Consider the following 20,232-nt stretch of genomic DNA (forward strand, 5'->3'; position numbering starts at 1 on the left):
GGCCCAGCTGGGCTGAACCTCCTCTTTCATAGTCCCTTTCTTTCCTGTCTCTCTCTCTCTCTCTTTTTTTTTTCTTTTTCTTTTCTTTTGTCTCTCGTTTGGGTGGTGAATCCTGATTCCTCAGAAGTGTTCCAGGATGCACCTTGACTGCACCACAGTTGATACATCCAGTTACATCTGTTCAGTCATCTCCCACCAAAATGACTAGGAGGAGGAATGACCAACAGAAGAAAAATACAAAGGATGGACCTTCTGCAACAGAGCTAACGGCTATCAACATAGACAATATGTCAGAAAGAGAATTCAGGCTAACAATTATCCAGGCAATAGCTAGGTTGGAGAAAGCCATGGATAACCAAACGGAATTGATTAGGGCCAAACTGAAAGCAACCAGACAGGATGTTCACAATGTTAGGGCAGAGATTAAAGCTACCAGGGAGGAGGTTCACAATGCTCTCAATGAGTTCAATCTAATCTAAACTCTCTCAAAGCTATGGTAACTGAGACAGAAGATAGAATTAGTGATCTGGAAGAAAAACAGATAGAGAGAAAGGATCAGGAGGAAGCCTGGGACAAACAGCTTAGAAGCCACGAAAACAGAATCAGGGAAATAAATGATGCCATGAAGCGTTCCAACGTCAGAATTATTGGAATCCCTGAAGGGGAGGAGAAAGAAAGAAGTCTAGAAGATATAGTGGAACAAGTCCTTCATGAAAATTTTCCCAGTCTCGTGAATGGAACCAGTGTTTATGTACTAGAGGCTGAACGGTCTCCACCCAAGATTATACATTCCAAAAAAACATCACGACACCTGATAGTCAAATTGAGGAATTATAATTGTAGGTATAATCTCTTGAAAGCTGCCAGGGCAAAGACGCTCCTTACTTACAGAGGTAAGCCCATCAGAATAACGTCAGACCTGTCCACAGAGACCTGGCAAGCCAGAAAAGGCTGGCAAGATATATTCAGGGCACTAAATGAGAAGAACATGCAGCCAAGAATACTTTATCCAGCAAAACTGACATTCAAAATGGATGGAGAGATAAAGAGTTTCCAAGACCGGCAAGGCTTAAAAGACTATGCAACCACCAAGCCAACACTGCAGGAAATATTAAGGGGGGTTCTATAAAAGAGGAAAAATCCTCAGAATAGCATTGAACAGAAATATAGAGACAATCTACAGAAAGAAATACTTCAAAGGTAACTCGATGTCAATAAAAACGTATCTATCAATAATCACTCTCAATGTGAATGGCCTAAATGCGCCCCTAAAACAGCACAGGGTTGCAGATTGGATAAAACGACAGGAACCATCCATATGTTGTCTACAAGAGACCCATTTTGAACCTAAAGATATACCCAGACTGAAAGTGAAGGGATGAAGAAGCACCTTTCACACCAATGGGCCTCAAAAGAAGGCTGCGGTAGCGATTCTTATATCAGATAAATTAGATTTTAAACTAAAGACTGTAGTCAGAGATACAGAAGGACACTACATAATTCTTAAAGGGACTATCCACCAAGATGATATAACAATTGTAAATATCTATGCTCCCAATATGGGAGCAGCCAATTACTTAAGAAAACTGTTAATCAAGATAAAGAGTCATATTAATATGAATACACTAATAGTAGGAGATCTTAACATGCCTCTCTCAGAAATAGACAGATCATCGAAGCAGAAAATCAATAAAGAAACACGAGCATTGAATGACACATTGGACCAGATGGACCATATATATATATAGAACATTCCACCTTAAAACAACAGAATACTCATTCTTCTCAAGTGCACACGGAACCTTCTCCAGAATAGACCACATACTGGGTCACAAATCAGGACTCAACCAATACCAAAAGACTGAGATTATTCCCTGCATATTCTCAGATCACAATGCTTTGAAACTGGAGCTAAATCACAAGGAAAAGTTCAGAAGGAACTCAAACACCTGGAAGCTAAAGACCACCTTGATTAAGAATGCTTGGATCAACCAGGAGATCAAAGAAGAGTTTAAATAATTCATGGAAACCAATGAGAATGAAGACACTTCTGTCCAAAACCTATGGGATACAGCAAAGGCGGTCCTAAGGGGGAAATATATAGCCATCCAAGCCTCCCTCAAAAAAATGGAAAAATCCAGAACACAGCAGCTTTCTCTACACCTTAAAGAACTGGAGAATCAACAACAAATAAAACCAAGTCCACACATAAGAAGGGAAATCATCAAGATTAGAGCTGAGATCAATGAGGTAGAAACCAGAGATATAGTAGAACGTATCAATGAAACTAGAAGCTGTTTTTTTGAAAGAATCAATAAGATTGATAACCCATTGGCCACACTAATCCAAAAGAAAAGAGAGAAAGCCCAAATTCATAAAATTATGAATGAAAAGGGAGAGATCACAACTAACACCAAGGAAGTAGAAACAATCATCAGAAGTTATTATCAACAGTGATATGCCAGTAAGCTTAGCAGTCTAGATGAAATGGATGCATTCCTGGAAAACTATAAACTACCAAAATTGAACCAGGAAGAAATCGACAACCTGAACAGACTGATATCTAATAACGAGATTGAAGCAGTGATCAAAAACCTCCCAAAAAACAAGAGCCCAGGACCTGACGGATTCCCTGGGGGAATTCTACCAAACTTTCAAAGAAGAAATAAGACCTATTCTCCTGAAGCTGTTTCAAAAAATTGAAGCAGAAGGAAAACTTCCACACACTTTCTATGAAGCCAGCATTACCCTGATCCCCAATCCAGGCAAAGACCCTACCAAAAAGGAGAATTTTAGACCAATATCACTGAAGAATATGGATGCTAAGATTCTCAACAAGATCCTAACCAACAGGATCCAACAGCACATTAAAAAGATTATCCACCATGATCAGGTGGGATTCATTCCTGGGCTACAAGGATGGTTCAACATTCGCAAATCAATCAATGTGATAGAACAAATTAATATGAGAAGAGAGAAGAACCACATGGTCCTCTCAATTGATGCAGAAAAAGCATCTGACAAAATCCAGCATCCGTTCCTGATTGGAATGCTTCAAAGTATAGGGATAGAGGGAACATTCCTGAACCTCATCAGATCTATCTATAAAAGACCCACAGCAAATATCATCCCCAATGGGAAAAGCTTGCAGCCTTCCTGTTGAGATCAGGAACACGACAAGGATGCCCACTTTCACCACTCTTATTCAACATAGTATTAGAAGTCCTAGCAACAGCAATCAGACAACAAAGAGAAATAAAAGGTATCCAAATTGGCAATGAAGAAGTCAAACTCTCTCTCTTCCCAGATGACATGATTCTTTATATGGAAAACCCAAAAGACTCCACCCCCAAACTACTAGAACTCATACAGCAATTCAGCAACGTGGCAGGATACAAAGTCAATGTGCAGAAATCAGTGGCTTTCTTATACACTAACAATGAAAATACAGAAAGGGAAATTAGAGAATCGATTCCATTTACTATAGCACCAAGAACCATATGATACCTGGGAATAAACCTAACCAAAGAGGTAAAGGATCTGTACTCGAGGAATTACAGAACACTCATGAAAGAAATTGAAGAAGACACAAAAAGATGAAAGACCATTCCATGCTCTTGGATCGGAAGGATAAACATTGTTAAAATGTCTATACTGCCTAGAGCAATCTATACTTTTAATGCCATTCCGATCAAAATTCCATCAGTATTCTTCAAAGAGCTGGAGCAAATAATCCAAAAATTTGTATGGAATCAGAAGAGACCCTGAATCGCTAAGGAAATGTTGAAAAACAAAAATAAAGCTGGGGGCATCACGTTACCTGATTTCAAGCTTTATTACAAAGCTGTGATCACCTAGACAGCATGGTACTGGCATAAAAACAGACACATAGACCAGTGGAACAGAGTAGAGAGCCCAGATATGGACCCTCAACTCTATGGTCAATTAATCTTCGATAAAACAGGAAAAAATATACAGTGGAAAAAAGACAGTCTTTTCAATAAATGGTGCTGGGAAAACTGGACAGTTATATATAGAAGAATGAAACTCGACCATTCTCTTACACCGTACATCGTACAAAATGGATAAAAGACCTCAACGTGAGACAGGAATCCATCAGACTCCTAGAAGAGAACATAGGCAGTAATCTCTTTGATATCAGCCACAGCAACTTCTTTCAAGATATGTCTCCATAGACAAAGGAAACAAAAGCGAAAATAAACTTTTGGGACTTCATCAAAATCAAAAGCTTCTGCACAGCAAAGGAAACAGTCAAAAAAACAAAGAGGCAACCCACGGAATGGGAGAAGATATTTGCAAATGACAGTACAGACAAAAGGTTGATATCCAGGATCTATAATGAACTCCTCAAACTCAACACACACAAAACAGGCAATCATATGAAAAAATGGGCAGAAGATATGAACAGACACTTCTCCAATCAAGACATACAAATGGCTATCAGACACATGAAAAAATGTTCATCATCACTAGCCCTCAGGGAGATTCAAATTAAAACCACATTGAGATATCACCTTACACCAGTTAGAATGGCCAAAATTAACAAAACAGGAAACAACGTGTGCTGGAGAGGATGTGGAGAAAGGGGAACCCTCTTACACTGTTGGTGGGAATGCAAGTTGGTGTAGCCTCTTTGGAGAACAGTGTGGAGATTCCTCAAGAGATTAAAAACAGAACTTCCCTATGACCCTGCAATTGCACTCCTGGGTATTTACCCCAAAGATACAGATGTCGTGAAAAGAAGGGCCATCTGTACCCCAATGTTTAGAGCAGCAATGGCCACGGTCACCAAACTATGGGAAGAACCAAGATGCCCTTCAATGGACGAATGGATAAGGAAGATGTGGTCCATATACACTATGGAGTATTATGCCTCCATCAGAAAGGACGAATACCCAACTTTTGTAGCAACATGGACGGGACTGGAAGAGATTATGCTGAGTGAAATGAGTCAAGCAGAGAGAGTCAATTATCATATGGTTTCACTTATTTGTGGAGCATAACAAATATCATGGAGAACAAAGGGTGTTAGAGAGGAAAAGGGAGTTGGGGTAAATTGGAAGGAGAGGTGAATCATGAGAGACTATGGACTCTGAAAAACAATCTGAGGGGTTTGAAGTGGCGGGGGGGGGGGGGGGTGGGGGTACCAGGTGGTGGGTATTATAGAGGGCACGGATTGCAGGGAGCACTAGGTGTGGTGAAAAAATAATGAATACTGTTTTTCTGAAAATAAATTAATTAATTAAAAAAAAAAGAAAAAGAAACAGGAAAAAAAGGAAATACAAATAAAACAAATACATGATTTCTAAAAAATGGGCAAACGCTTGAAGTTACATAAAAGGATTATCATCCTATATGAAAATTACCATTGAAGAAATACAAATAACTAGGAAATATATCTAAACCCTCTTTTAACATTTTGTTGCAAATAATATCTTTATAAATGGCATATGGATGAATGTTGTCTTTTCTGAAAGAAGTTGTCTCAATGTCTGCATCTTTTAATAATGATAATGTTAGGAAAAGCAAACTCTCAGAGAACATTTGCTATTTGATTGGCATCATTACAGCTGATTTTATGTGTATTAACTCAAATCCTCAAAACTAGAGTCAGCTACATAATTTGCAGGGCCAAATGAAAAATAAAAATTCAGAGCCTACTGTTTAAAAATGAGGAAGAAAATGCCATTAATAATAGGTATGAAAACATAAAGCTGTTCTCTTTCTACCTCGTGTGTAGTGTTTTAAAAATTTGTGACTCATCCTGAGCAAAACATTTGAAAATTTAAATCAACATGAATTAAAATTCACCTTCCTCTTTATATTTTACAATGTCCATTTTAAAAGAAAATATACAAGCATTTAACTCATATGACAAATCATCAAAATTGGGAATTGTATTTCCTAAGTTACACGTGCCTATTCAGTCTCTTCTTCTCAGAGCAGTGCAAATGGAAATGCAGTGCAAAACTAATTCAGTTGTTTCATTCCGTTTCTTAATGCATGCGAGTCTTACCAACACTCTAGTCTTTGGTTCACTGATGAGGAAGGAAGGAGTGAGAGGGAGAGGAAGCTTGGATTGCCTCATCTTCCCCTTTGCTGCCCTGAACTGTCACTTTCAGTGTAAGTGATTTGTTACTAGGAGAAGCGATGTGAGTAAGGAAGGGTTCCTTGATCATCGGTGTTTCTTATAATCCATTTGCCTTCATAGTGTGTTTGGAGCAGGTTCTGGTTTGGATGATATTTTTGTGCTTTTAGCATGTCCCAGCCCCAGGGGCCTCACTCAGTCACTCGGGGGTTGTGGGCTCTCTAGGAGTGGATAAATAGAAAAGGCTTCCCGAGCTCAATTTTGGTCACCTGCTTTAGGAGTTACCACCAGCCACCAATATCCAGGATCCTGGAATTAGCTTAAAGCTCCCAAAACTATGATGAAAAGGGTTAAGATTAGACTTTGGGTATTATTGTTTATCAGGAACAAGCAGGCTTGTCACCTTTTCATATTTGTATAAAATTTGGCAGAAAGTACATTTTCAGAAATCTGTAACATGGCACAAAATTGAAAACGCTTTCTCCTGCAGGTCTGGACTAGAGAGAGACAACTTTGTGGTGAAAATGAATGGATGTGAAGGGTGGAAGACAGAGGGAAAACCTGAACTCTAGAATTCTTGACCACACTTTCCAATGGATTGGAATTTTAGCAAAGGAACATGCTGGTGATCTCAGGCGGCACCAGTGCATATCTTATACACAGCTTACACTAAGTCTATCATTGCTTTGTTGAATCAACGGTATTTTAGTTTTTGCCCATCTCAGGATTCCTCATAGTGAATGCAGGGTTTTTAATTTTTATTTTTTATTATATTCATGAACAAGCATTCTTCGATGGCTTGCTCTGTTAACATTCATGGCTGAGGGTACGCAGGTGGGACTATAATTGTTAATATTGTTAAATTTCAAGAATTTTGAAATCTCTATTTTCTCACAAAAACCAATGGATCCTTAGTAAACCTCCAAAAATTGGTTGCACACCTACCGTTTTGTGGAATGCCAAGCTTTCTCTCTTGTTTTGCTCTTTCATTTATTTTTTTCTGGTCCACTTGTAGAAATGTCAAACACTGAGAAATTGTTCTTTGATACCTCTAGACTTCTGCTGTGTGCGATTTTCTGCCAGATGTGCATGGGTTGCTTTTGTTTTAAGAACTATAAAAAACATTCCAAACTTGTGTTTGGGTCCTTGAAAAAGACCTTGGATCATCCTCAAACACTTTGATGAAGTAGGGTATGCAAGCTTTCGTGTTTGTTTGTTTGTTTTCAGTTTTTCATACATCAATACAAGTCTGTTTTGAAAAAGCATATGGGCACTTTGTTGCCTAATTCCATTACTGTATCAAATAGAAATATTGCGGCTTAAGACTCATACATCATGCTTTAATTTGGTAAAAGTTGAAGTTTACCAAATTTCTCTCCCTTAAAAAGGGGGTGGGGTGGGTGGATGGGTGTGCTTTCTACCTGTTTTAAAGTTGTGACTTTCCCATTTAAACGACATAACATTCCTTATCCATCCAGTATCTCTGCTTTCTTCTTCTCGATTTTCATTTTTAATATAGTTTATTCATTTTAATTGTCCATTTCACCTAATAGAAAGTGAGCGTCTAATAGCAAGGATGTGCTGTTGTTCTTCACTGTATTGCCAGCACTTGAAGTAGTGTCTGGAACATAGTAGGTTCCCAGGATGTTTTGTTAGACAATTGGAATCAGATATTCTAAGTAGTTGGGAAATTGGGAGAGTCACCTTCCAGTGATCTGATTAGATTTTTTTTACCTTTGTAATAAAAATGAGTGATTGAATGAATTATTAAACAATAGGGGATTGAAAGTAATTTTAATGAAGATAATTTTTACTTTTATGAATTTAAAATGTAATTAACTTTTAACTCTTAGCAAACTCACGGATTTGGGAGATACTCTGATGTCATTAAGCTGAATTTAGAAAGTGTTTGTTATAATCTCACACTATCTGTACTGCTCAGTTTTCCAAGAAGTGGACCTCTGGGCAATTTTCTTCTTTGAGCCAATTACACCCTCTGCTGCCCTTTTTGGGTCCTTCACATAAGCGAGGATGGTCTGAAGGGCAGTGGTGAAAACATTTCATTTGTCTGGATACAACACTGTTTCCTGTAACTCGACCCTGAGTAGAAAGACCCCTTGGGGATAAACTTCTTTTCCCTGTGGCTTAATCATACACAAAATTTGTGAAAGGTGAGGACTGGCAAGCTTTTCAGGCAGTCTTTTTTTTTTTTTAATTTTTAAATTTTTTTTATTTTTTAATAATATTTTTTATTTTTTTATAAACATATAATGTATTATTAGATGGAGGGGTACAGGTCTGTGAATCACCAGGTTTACACACTTCATAGCACTCATCATAGCACATACTCTCCCCAATGTCCAAAACCCCACCACCCTCTCCCTACCCACCTCAGTTTGTTTTGTGAGATTAAGAGTCTCTTATGGTTTGTCTCCCTCCCGATTCCATCTTGTTTCATTTATTCTTTTCCTACCCCCAAGCCCCCCACGTTGCATCTCCACTCCCTCATATCAGGGAGATCATATGATAGTTGTCTTTCTCCAATTGACTTATTTCGCTAAGCATGATACCCTCTAGTTCCATCCACGTTGTCGCAAATGACAAGATTTCATTTCTTTTGATGCCTGCATAGTGTTCCATTATATATGTATATATATACACACACACACACACACACACACACACACACACATACATACCACCTCTTCTTTATCCATTCATCTGTTGATGGACATCTAGGTTCTTTCCATAGTTTGGCTATTGTAGACAGTGCTGCTATAAACATTCAGGTGCATGTGTCCCTTCGGATCACTATGTTTGTATGTTTAGGGTAAATACCCAGTAGTGCTGGGTTATAGGGTAGCTCTATTTTCAACTTTCTGAGGACCCCCCATGCTGTTTTCCAGAGTGGTTGCACTAGCTTGCATTCCCACCAACAGTGTAGGAGGGTTCCCCTTTCTCCGCATGCTCGCCTGCATCCAGGCAGCCCTTTTTTTTATAGCCATCATTTGTGGTATTTCCAGTAGCAACTGGAAATTTCTGAGACTGGAATAAAAATGGCCCACCCCAAGAAAAACAATATTTGGTTGGTGTCTCTGACATCGTTTCAAAAACAATGCTTATGAATTTCTTAAAAACTTTCAGACAACTCAGTTCGCCTGCCATCAACACTATCCTGATGATTCTCTCAGGTCATATTCTCTTTTCTTCTGATGAGCTGTCTGCCCTTCAGGAGGAGAAGAGGGTAATGGTTCAGAGCACAGCCTTCAGAACTGTCCACTCTGGTTTGATTCTCAGGGCCATGTGTCTGCTGGCCAGTTACCAAACTTCTCTATTTCTTGATATCCTAACTCATAAAAATAGTACCGGCCCCATGGAGTTCTGTCCACCAAAGAGTAAAGTAGTGATAACAGTGCCAGTAAATAGGAAACAATCGGTAAGTATTATTACCTGCTATTTCCCTGAATACAGTGATTTCTAGCATTCCTAGTTGCTGCTAAGCCTTCTATAGTTGCCTAAAAATGTTACAGGTTCTTTAGTCCCTCTTCTAGCTGGAGCTGCTAAATTAGTACTAAACCCTAGGACATTGATCTCCCTGAAGGCCATTGGCAAAGCAGCTCTTTTCTTTGGGTATAAATCAAGACAGCAACACCAACACGGTCTTGAATGGAGTGTCTAGGCTATTTGCCGGTTTCCCTTGCAAATGTGTTTTCAATATCATCCCACGCCACACACTTTTCTTCTTCAACAGCTGTTCTTTTTATATATGTAAACTATAGAATATATATATGTAATACACTTGAAATATTTTCCTTTGTTAATTGCTATTTAATTTCTTAATTAAAAATACTAATGGAAACTTATTTACTTGGTTACTTATAATCAAACAAGGGTGAATTTTCCCTGTTCTCCAGCTTCTCACCAGGTATGTACGTGTACATTGAATTCTATACCAGCTCCCTTTCAAAGACTCAGGTATTTTTTCCTCCTCCAGAGGAGAGGCATATGGTAAAGATCCAACACCCTTTTCTTCTCTTTGTAAGAGAACACTTATGTTTTAGAGGGGAGAGGAATGCACTTAAAATGATACATATGTTAAGTGATTTTTGTATCTGGCCCTGTGGGAAAATCCTAGTCAGCAAAATTTTATCAGGGATGTCGTGTAGGCCCGGAAGCCTGGGTGGGTCAGTTGGTTAAGCATCTGCCTTCAGTTCAGGTCATGATCCGGGGGTCCTGGGATGGAGCCCTGCATTGGACTCTCTGCTCAGTGGGGAGCCTGTCTCTCCTACCCCTCCCCACCTGTGTTCACTCTCACCATCTCTATCTGTCTCTCTCTCAAATAATAAACAAAATCTTAATAAAAAAAAAAAAAAAAGAGAGAGAGAGAGAAGAAAGAAAGAAACATTGTGTGGGACTTCCAGAAAGGTTGATTTAACAATGTGGCCTCAGTAGGCAGATGTGAAATTTTCCTCCATTCTCTTGTCAGTAATCAGGTATGATAGTTGGTATTCCAGCCTCCATCTTGCACAAGAGGTGACCTTGAAGATGGTAGTCAAAGTTGGGATAATGCCCCAGAAATACAGAAGCCTGAGGTCTTTATGACCACAAGGCTGCTATCCCAGCCCTGGACTGATCACCTCTAGACTTCTATTATATGACAGAAAAAATAAACTTCTGTCTTCCTTAAGCTACTGTTACTTTGACTTTACTATTACACACAGCCATATAGAATCTTAATACATATACAAGTGTGTCCCCATCTTCTGCAATTCAGATGGGAGCTAAATCAAAGTCTCAGGGCAGAAGTGGAGAAAAGAAATGGTCTTTTTCTGAATGGCCAATGGTCAAGGTGCAGGCAAGTGAGGAGAAGTTGTAGCTTCTCTGCCAGGGGCGACACAATGAGCTCACAGGAAGGCAAAGGATGGTTCCCAGATGTCAGCTTGGCTTCCTGACGTTGCCAGGAGCCAGAGCTGTCATCTGGCTGACTCCTCTTGAAAAGTTGTGAACATTCCGGTCTGTTCCCCTTGGTGCTTCTCCTTTAAATCTTAAAATTCTAATTTGGGAGTCAAAAATGACAATACTATAAATAATTTCTTTCTCTTTGAATTTCTGATCTAACAGTCTTAATTCTCCTCTGGGAAATATGATTGCTTCTGGCTGATGAGTGGAAATATCTGGAAGTAAGAGAGAGAAAAACACAAGGACTAATACTGATGATACCATCTTACTACCAGTACCTGCCATCAGAACATCAGAATGTCTCCAAACACTGGGATAATATGAAAAACAAAACAAAAAAAAACCTCAAGCAAATCACAATTGGTGTGATTTGTTTATTTTTTAAAAAATGCTAACAAAAGAAAAATATTCATCAAACCTCCTAAGAAATGTTGTCTTGTATTGAGCATGCTTATTTGAAGAGAAAATTCTCAAAAGAAGGACCAATGAATACAGTAGATCTTGTCTGAAAGTAAGTGTGACATTATCAACCTTTAATAGATATTTTATGAATGACAACCAGCTATTTGAATACAGAGACTTGCCTATCTACTACCTTCTCAACAGTACTTGCAATCACATTGCTTCCGATGCCTTTGGTGGCATTAAAAGTGAATGGAATTATTGTTTTCCAGACAGAATGACTTGTGAACTTTTCATTTTATTATTATAAGGTGTGAAAGTGGAGATGTATTATAGATAACCCTTTGTATTGGTAGCATTGCAAGAGCAAAATGTGGAGAGTATTTGTGAGATGATGGTAGGGGAACCAGAACAAAATAGGGAAGCAGAATGAGGTAAAAAGTGTCAAGGACTAATCTGACTGGGAAAGAAAAAACAAAACAAAGCAAAAAACCCCCCAAAATTCCATGGAGAAGTATGTGACTGGGACAAAGTACCAGAATTCTCTTCCACTGGGGTCAGAATGCCACCCTCTCTTTGTTCTCCACTGGGGTTTGACAAATTTGACATTAACTTACTTTCAACAGAAAGTAGAAAATACTGGTAGAAGTAGCTTGCAGGCATGTTCTGCAGATGCAATGAAAGTAACTGTTTTGTTTTGGGGTGTTAGCAGTCACGTGTTCTCTACTATCAACTTTTAATAGATATTAGATCTTTGCATGAGTCACTTATTCATTCATCAAACATTTACTGACATGTCATCCTTCCTTCCTTTCAGCACAGATGCACATTTTTCTTTGTTTTTATTTCTTTCAGTTTTTCTAATTGGAAACCCCTTGCAACCATATGCACAATATATATGTACATATTTACCTAAAATCATTAAATTTAAAAAAATCATTTATGAAAAACTGAAAGTTTGACAACAGTATAACAAATACGATTATTCTTGTTTATAGGAATTTAAAATGGGGACAAAACCAAAAAAATCAAAAACTTGATTTTCAAGTGTGACATAGATTTAATTTCAAATTTTATTATTTTATTGATTTTTCTAGTTCATTTGATCAATCTTTAATTTGTTAAATGGTGAAACCATAGATAGAACTTTCTAGCTATCAGTCCATTCTAGCCAGTAAGAATTTATTTTATCAAGTATAGTAGCAGGAGAGTGAGATACATGGGTTAGAAGTTCATATGAATGGGAAAATTCTTCAAGTATTTGACCATAATTGTGTAGTTTTATATTGGATTCTAAACTTAAACTTGGATGGGTACATTATCATTTAGTTGTGGAATCTACCAACTTGTCTAAATGTAGAAGCCTTTTCACATTTAGACTGTAAATTTTTCTGCACTGAGATTTTAACCAATTTTTATAATAAATTGCATTGATAAATATGTACAGAGTAGAGTGAATGCTTTAGTGTTATTCTATAGTTTTTTCAGGGCTGAAAAATTGTGAGATAGTCCTTTAAGTACTTTCTGTTAAACACCTTGTAACCGAGACTTGGGTTTGTTTATCCATTTACCTATCAACAGATGCTTAGACACCTGGGTTGTTTCCACTTTTGGCTACTGTGAATAATGCTTCTATGAACATGGGTGCACAAATAGCTCTTTGAGATCCTGCTTGACACTCTCACCAACAGTGTATAAGCATTGTGATTTCTCCACATCTTTGCCAACAGTTGTTTTCTGTTTTATCTGTTAAAATGTAATAGCCATTCTCATGGGCATGAGATGGTATCTCATTGTGGTTTACATTTGCATTTTCCTAATTATTAATGATGTTGAACATCTTTTCCTGTGCTTGTTGGCAATTTGTATATCTTCTTTGGAGAAATGTCTACTCAAGTTCTTTGCCCATTTTTAAATAGGATTGATGACATTTTTCATTGTTGAGTTTTTAAAGTTCTTTGTGTATTCTGGATATTAGCCTTCTACTATATATATGATTTGCAAATATTTTCTCCCATTCCATTGATTGCCTTTTCATTCTGTTGATCATGTCTTTTGATACACATAAGTTTTACTTTTGGATGTAATCCAGTTTATCTATTTTCACTTTTGTTGCCTGTGCTTTTGCTGTCATGTCCAGGAAATCATTGCCGAATCCAATGTCAAGAAGCTCTTCCTTCCTTTTTTCTAAGAGTTTTATAATTTTAGCTCTTACATTCAAATCTTTAATCCATTTTGAATAAATTTTTGTAAGGATGTGAGATGAGAATCTAACTTCATTCTTTTGCATTTGGATACCCAGCTTTCCTAACATCATTTGTGAAAAGACTTATCTTTTCCTATTTAATTGTTTTGACATCCTTGTTGAAAATCATTTGACCATATATATGAGGGTTTATTTCTGGTCTCTTTATACTATCTCATTGGTGTTCCTTTTTTATTTCTTTTATTATGTTTAATTAGCCAACATATAGTACATCATTGGTTCTTGATGTATTGCTCAACAATTCATTAGTTGTGTCTAACACCCAGTCCTCATCACAACACATGCCTTCCTTAATACCCATTACCTGGATTGGTATATTTCTTATGCCAGTAGTACCTGGTTTTCATTCCTGTAGGTTTGTAGTAATTTTTGAAATTAGGAAGCATGAGACTTCTGACTCTGTTTTTCTTTTTCAAGATTGTTTGGCCATTTGGAATCCCTTTAGAGTCTTTGAATCTTAGGATGAGTTTTTGTATTTCTGCAAAACAAAAAGTAAAAAAACAAAGGGACACCACTGGAATTTAAAATATTTAGATCACTTTGGGAAGTATTGACATCAGAATTTTCATTAATCTCTACTTTGGAGATTAATCCAGTTTATAAAGGAGAAAGGAAAACAGCCAGGTTTAGCGAATTTCCAGAGATACAATTCTTAAAGAGCATTGCATCTGTACCCTTGGCACTAGGAACAAAGCATGCTCCTAGTGCTCTTCCTACAACTGGCTCATCTTTTTTTTCCCAGCCTGCCTTCCTCCTAACAGTACTAGATATAAACATTCAGGTATATGTGCTTCCATTTTTTTACTGGTTAATTAACAGAAATTCAAAACATGAAATGCTTGAAGCATCTGTGTTACTTTCAGTTTCAAAGAAAAAGGCTTTTATGATGCTACATGGCAGATAATAGGTCTGTTACAAATGTAAACTTCCTCCCTTGCTCCCTTTGGTAATAGGCCTTTAACTACCCCCAAGGGATTTTGTATGGTCCATTTAGCCTTTGATTTTTGTTTCTTCTTTTCAGAACTGAAAATGTGAACCTCTTTGACAAGTCTACTTTTAAAATAAATCCAATGAAAGAGTCTAATGATATGTTAGGACTTTGACAATTATTTTTTTTCCTTCCCTTAGGGGCCATTCATTCACCAGTTAGGTTCACATAGATAAAACCTGATAAAACACACATCATGATTTTCAAAGTCATTTTGAAATAATGGAAACCCTACCCAACCCTTTAAAGAAAAGAGCTTACTTTAATAGATTTCGCAGAGTATCCTAGCAACCACTCCATAATTTCTCCAAGTGAATTTTCACTAAATCCATGAAAGAAACACTTCAACTTTAGTTTCATTTTTTTCTAGATCATTCCAAAAGTTTGATCTTCTAAGATATCTTCACTCTTCTTTCTTTTAGTATATGTGCTGCCGAAGCAAGCACGCTACCTTCACTCTTGAGACTTCATTTAGTGACCATTAAAAAGATATTTGTTGTTATCCTGCTCAGGCTAGCTCTTTTAGAAGTCCATTCTACCAAATCATAGATAGAGAGATAGATAGATAGATAGATGATAGATAGATAGATAGATAGATAGAGGAATATATTTTTTTAAGATCTTATTTATTCATAAAAGACAGAGATAGGCAGAGATAGAGGAAGAAGCAGGCTCCCATGGAGCAGGGAGCCCTATGCGGGGCTTGATTCCAGGACTGTGGGGTCACAGCCTGTGCCGAAGGCAGATATTTAATTGACTGAGCCACCTAGGCCCTCCTCGGCTTTTTGGCTAAGATCAAGTGTAGATAGAGGAATATTTTTAATTGTATTAGCTGTCTAAAACTTACTGCAAAAGTTCAACATGTGTTTGTGCTTTTTGGTTTACTTCTGTATATACAAAAATACAAGACCAAACCTTCTTGATCCTCAGGGAATATTGACAGACTCACATTCATTCTTGCTAATCTTGGTTTTCCTGGGTAATAGGAACAGGGGGAGATTTATTTGGTTGTGCTTTCAGATATTAGTTGTTCCCAACTTGTTGACTTTTTAAAAATTCTGAATACAAATCCAAACAGAAATCTTTCCTAGGTGTGTTCCAGGTGTGTGGACAAATCATGCATGAAATAGCAAGAACTGAGCATACATTCTGCAAATAGGATTCAGAAATGAATGGGCTATTAAAATTAAACAGCGTTAACAATGCAGTTCTGAATAACCAGGGAATGATGCCTGCGTAGAAAATTTATATGTATGAGTAAGGCTTATTTTCATCTTTTTGCTATGTTGAAAAGCAAGATGAAATTGTTATGTATATTGGTCTATGGGGAATTAGAATTCACGAATTGTTTACAAGACAGTCACTTAGTGTTTGCCTATCTATGAGGATGTGTGTATAAGGTCATGCATGTATAATGGCAGAAAAAGATTTTAATTAGCATTATGAAAATTCAGTTATAGGGAGAGAATTTTTATGATCTAGAAGGCTTACTAATAATGTTTCCTTAATGTGTTCTGATGAAGTAAGCATTTAGAATTCAATATTTGTAATCATAGCCTTCTCCTGGCAAAATGCCCATTAACAGAGTTGGAATTTAAAGAAAATACTTTTTCTCTTAAAATATGTAGGCATCTGGTAAATTTTGGCTGATTTCACCATACCATGTATTCTTTATGAAATTTTTAATCAACTGTAATCTGAATTATTTAAAATTGCATTCTTTGAGTCATCTTTGAGCCGTCTTAACCCTAGTTTGGCTTTTTACATCTTTTTGTTTATGTTTTCATCCATTTTTAACTTGTTTACTTTAAAGATTATTATTTCTTAAACTTTTGATCTTTAGCACATTCGATCCTGCTTTATCTGTTTTCCTTTACCTTTGGTTTCCTGGAAGGAATGGGGCTATTATTAGCTTGGGGCTCATTACTGAGGGTGGCAACAAGGAAGTCTGGGCACAGAGTGACAGTGGCAGAACGTGCCCACACCTTGGAGGTGAAAGACACTGAAACCCATCCTCTTCCTTCTCTGGCCCTCCTCCGTTGCCTTTTTTCATCCCTAACAGCCTCAGTGTCCATTTTGCCGATAATCTTAGCCAGGGTGATTTAAATGTCCCACAGGCTGAGACAGTTTTTCAAGACAAAACATATATGAACAGCGCACTTGATTTCCTATGACCTTAGGCAGGCCTCAGTTCACCAGTCACAGACCAGCAACTATTTATTGTATAATCACTATATGCTAATTGTGTGTCATACATTTGTGGCAGATAAGCTACTTGGAACTCAGGAAGCATTTTCCAAAAAAATATTGACATCTTTGTATCTAGGTTTCTAGATTCCTAGGTTCCTAGACTGTGCACCAGCTTAACAACTATTTAATGAATCCTCTCCATTTCCTCTTTGATTAAAAAAAGGGGGGACACCTAGGTAGCTCAGTCCTTAAGCATCTGCCTTTGGCTTAGGTCATGATCCCAGGGTCCTGGGATCTAGTCCCACCTCGGACTCCCGGCTCAGCGGGGAGTACTCCCTCTCCCACTCCCCCTGCTTGTGCTCCCTCTCTCGCTGTGTCTTTCTTTGTCAAATAAATAAATAAAAATCTTTAAAATCAATCAATCATTCAATCAGTCATCAGTCCTGGCACACCGAATTCTTTTTTCTACACATTTACCTCAATATCAAGGACTTGGGTTAGTTTTAAGCCACTCCTTAGGCCTAAGTGAAATAGGTAAGGTAGAAGTAAACAGAGATGACAAAAATTGAGCATACTGAACTTTAGCCACAGAAGTCTCCTCTAGGGCAAACATGAGGAGGACTGGAGGGGTGGGGAGTCCAGCCTGAGGATTGAGGAAAGAAGCAGAGGTAGATACGGACCCAGACCTTTTGTGATTGACCGAATATTTCAGAAATATGTTGCTCATTTTCGATGGGAGGACAGACAGAGAACAATGCCTTTTAGTATGCATTTTATTCTTAATAAAGCTAGACAAATTTATGAGCAGTTCCCTAAAATGGGCTGGGTGAGAGATCCTCTTTAGCAAAGAAAGCAAAAGAAGTCAAGTGGAAATTAAGAATATAATTACTAAGGGATTTATTCTCATCTTGATGACCTCAAACTCGTTTTTCCTTAATGTCTCAATCTCCAACTCTACTGCCACAGGAACTGTGGGCATCCAGCCACAGAACGGGAGAACTGAATGCTGAAAGCCATGAAAAATAGCACAGTGATGTTGCCATGCCCTTAATTAAAAGAGAAGGGCATTAAACTATGTCAAAAACAAAACTGTTGTTTTGAATGCCGATCCTTAAGGAAAGGCAGGTCTCATTAGGGGAAGATAAAGAGATGCAGAATGGGACTTGTGGCTACTTTCAAAGGCTTTAACTGTGGGTGGCACGGATTCTTTTTGAACCTGTTTCTTTCCAATGTTTCTAAGTGAGTCTGGATGGTTGCCTTTTTTGTCCCCTGCAGCTTTAGCTGGGCTCCCACATGGAACAAAAATGTAACAAGAAATGTAACAAAAGAAAGGTAGATTCCTGGGGTGCCTGGGTGGCTCAGTAGTTAAGCGTGTGCCTTCTGCTCAGGTCCTGATCCCAGGGTCCTGGGATCAAGCCCCCATCTGGCTCCCTGCTCCATGGGAAACCTGGTGAGAGCATTGAGGGGGAAGATTTCTCAGAGCAGAACTGAGAGAGTAAGGGGAGTGAGCGACAGAGAGCAGGAGAGAGAGGTGTGAGCACGGCAGACAAAGAGCACAGTGGAGGGGGCGGAACAGGAGATTCTGTGCAGATCTTCAGGCAAGGATCTCTTGTTTAATGGAACTAGCAAGGAGAGGAACTTTGATCTCGCATCTCTTTTAAGCTGGACTCAGAGCAGTGCTGTGGGCTTGAAAGTGCTTATTTAAGTCAGAGAAACCTGAAATCTTCTACCTTAAGGTCCTCATTCTTAACCCAGGCTGCGCTTTATGTCGCCCAGGGAGCTTTTAAACCCACATGGACCTGCCTCGTCTCCCAGAGATAGGCATCAATCTGGGGAGAAGCTGGGTATTTTAAAAAGCTCACATGAAGGCTGCTTTGGGCATGGGGCTTGGGAACCTCGGATTGCTCTGGAGACGACACTGGCTGCCTGTGTTTGCAGGGTGCTGTTTGTGAGCCAGGGGTCATCCTTAGGGGCATGCCTGTATCTCTAAGTACTTGTTTTGTACTAGTTCCTTTGAGGAATAGGACCCCCAGGATGCTCTCCACACAGACATTTTCTAAGGCCTTTGGGCTCCTCAAGAGCCAGAGATAACCTAGAAAAATATGGCACCCGATAGAATTCTAAATAGCTTCTTTCAACTACATCATTTCTATATCATAACATCTTTCTCTGTGAAAGTGCCTTTTCACCCTTTGGCGAACTCTTCTGCTGTTCAGATACACAAAAAAGGGAGGAAGCCCCTTGGCTTCCCACTGTCCGTTAATGTTGTCAAACCTCCCAAACACTGTCGAATTCTGTTGTGGGTTAATTAAAAAACTCCTACAGGTGGATTTTTACAGCAGGTGCCCAGAAATGTGAAAGAAAAGATCCTTCCTAGCTAAGGTTTTATCTTATCATTATTGTTTCATAGCTAATCTCTAATGAGCATCTGTTATGCACGAGATATTGTATTAAGATGAATTACATAGGAAATCTCATCTCATCACACAACTCTCTGGGGTTACACAACTCTTTTTCCGGGGTTCAGATATCATGGCGAGTGATTACAGAAGTCAGCCTGTAGATTTACAAAGAAGCTTTGTCCCATTCCCTGAGAGATCACTGTGGTATAATGGCCTCTTTGCATAGAAGTTAGGAGCCTGGGAGAACTTACTCGTGTCTCCAAGTTATGGTTTCTTCATTTATCAAATGATGTGTTGAGACGAATCGATTTTGAATACATTTATGAAAATAGTGTAACCTACAGAGCCATGGAATCACTAGGTTGGACATCTGAAGCTAAGGAACATGGTATTTCTGCTGTATTCCAATAGAAAAAACATAAAGTTAAGATAAATTATGAAAATCATGGTCAGAAGAAGCAGCCAGATTAAACTATGAGCCGTTTAGTGCAATACTATAACGTATTTTTGGCGGACGGTGCTTTAGAATTTCCATTTCCATTATAAATGTTATTATTTTTGATTCTCACTCACAGCTCCCTCAGAGGGTAACCAGGATGTATATATATCACCTCGCTATCCATGGGAAAAAGCCTGGGAATGTTATTCTTTCCTAAGAAATTCTACAGAAAGAGCAGTCAGTTTTTGTTTTCTTTCTTGCAGTGCGAAGCAGTGGGAAAAGTAAATGAAAGGTTGCATGATTGCTAAAACAAATACACAAAGAAATGAAATCGTGACTTTTTCACTATGCATTGCAAACATTTCACAAATTTTAATTTTACTAAAGAAGAAAATCATGCGAATTGTTTCTCTTTAAAATACTCCACTTGAAAAGGCAATTCAGTCTCCTAGCAACCAACACTTCTCCAGATGAGAA

The 20,232-nt window shown here is 38.2% G+C and overlaps 1 long non-coding RNA gene across 1 annotated transcript in view; it reads left to right on the forward strand.

Annotated features, from left to right (window-relative positions):
- Positions 1–3,239: 3,239 nt before the first annotated feature.
- The window catches only part of LOC132013875 (uncharacterized), a 422,962-nt gene continuing 405,969 nt past the window's right edge, over positions 3,240–20,232 (forward strand). Inside the window, exon 1 of the long non-coding RNA XR_009403131.1 lies at positions 3,240–3,262. This is a non-coding gene — a long non-coding RNA (uncharacterized LOC132013875). The remainder of the gene's footprint in view (positions 3,263–20,232) is intronic.

Source organism: Mustela nigripes, chromosome 1, assembly GCF_022355385.1.
Source record: "Mustela nigripes isolate SB6536 chromosome 1, MUSNIG.SB6536, whole genome shotgun sequence".
Taxonomy (NCBI): domain Eukaryota; kingdom Metazoa; phylum Chordata; class Mammalia; order Carnivora; family Mustelidae; genus Mustela; species Mustela nigripes.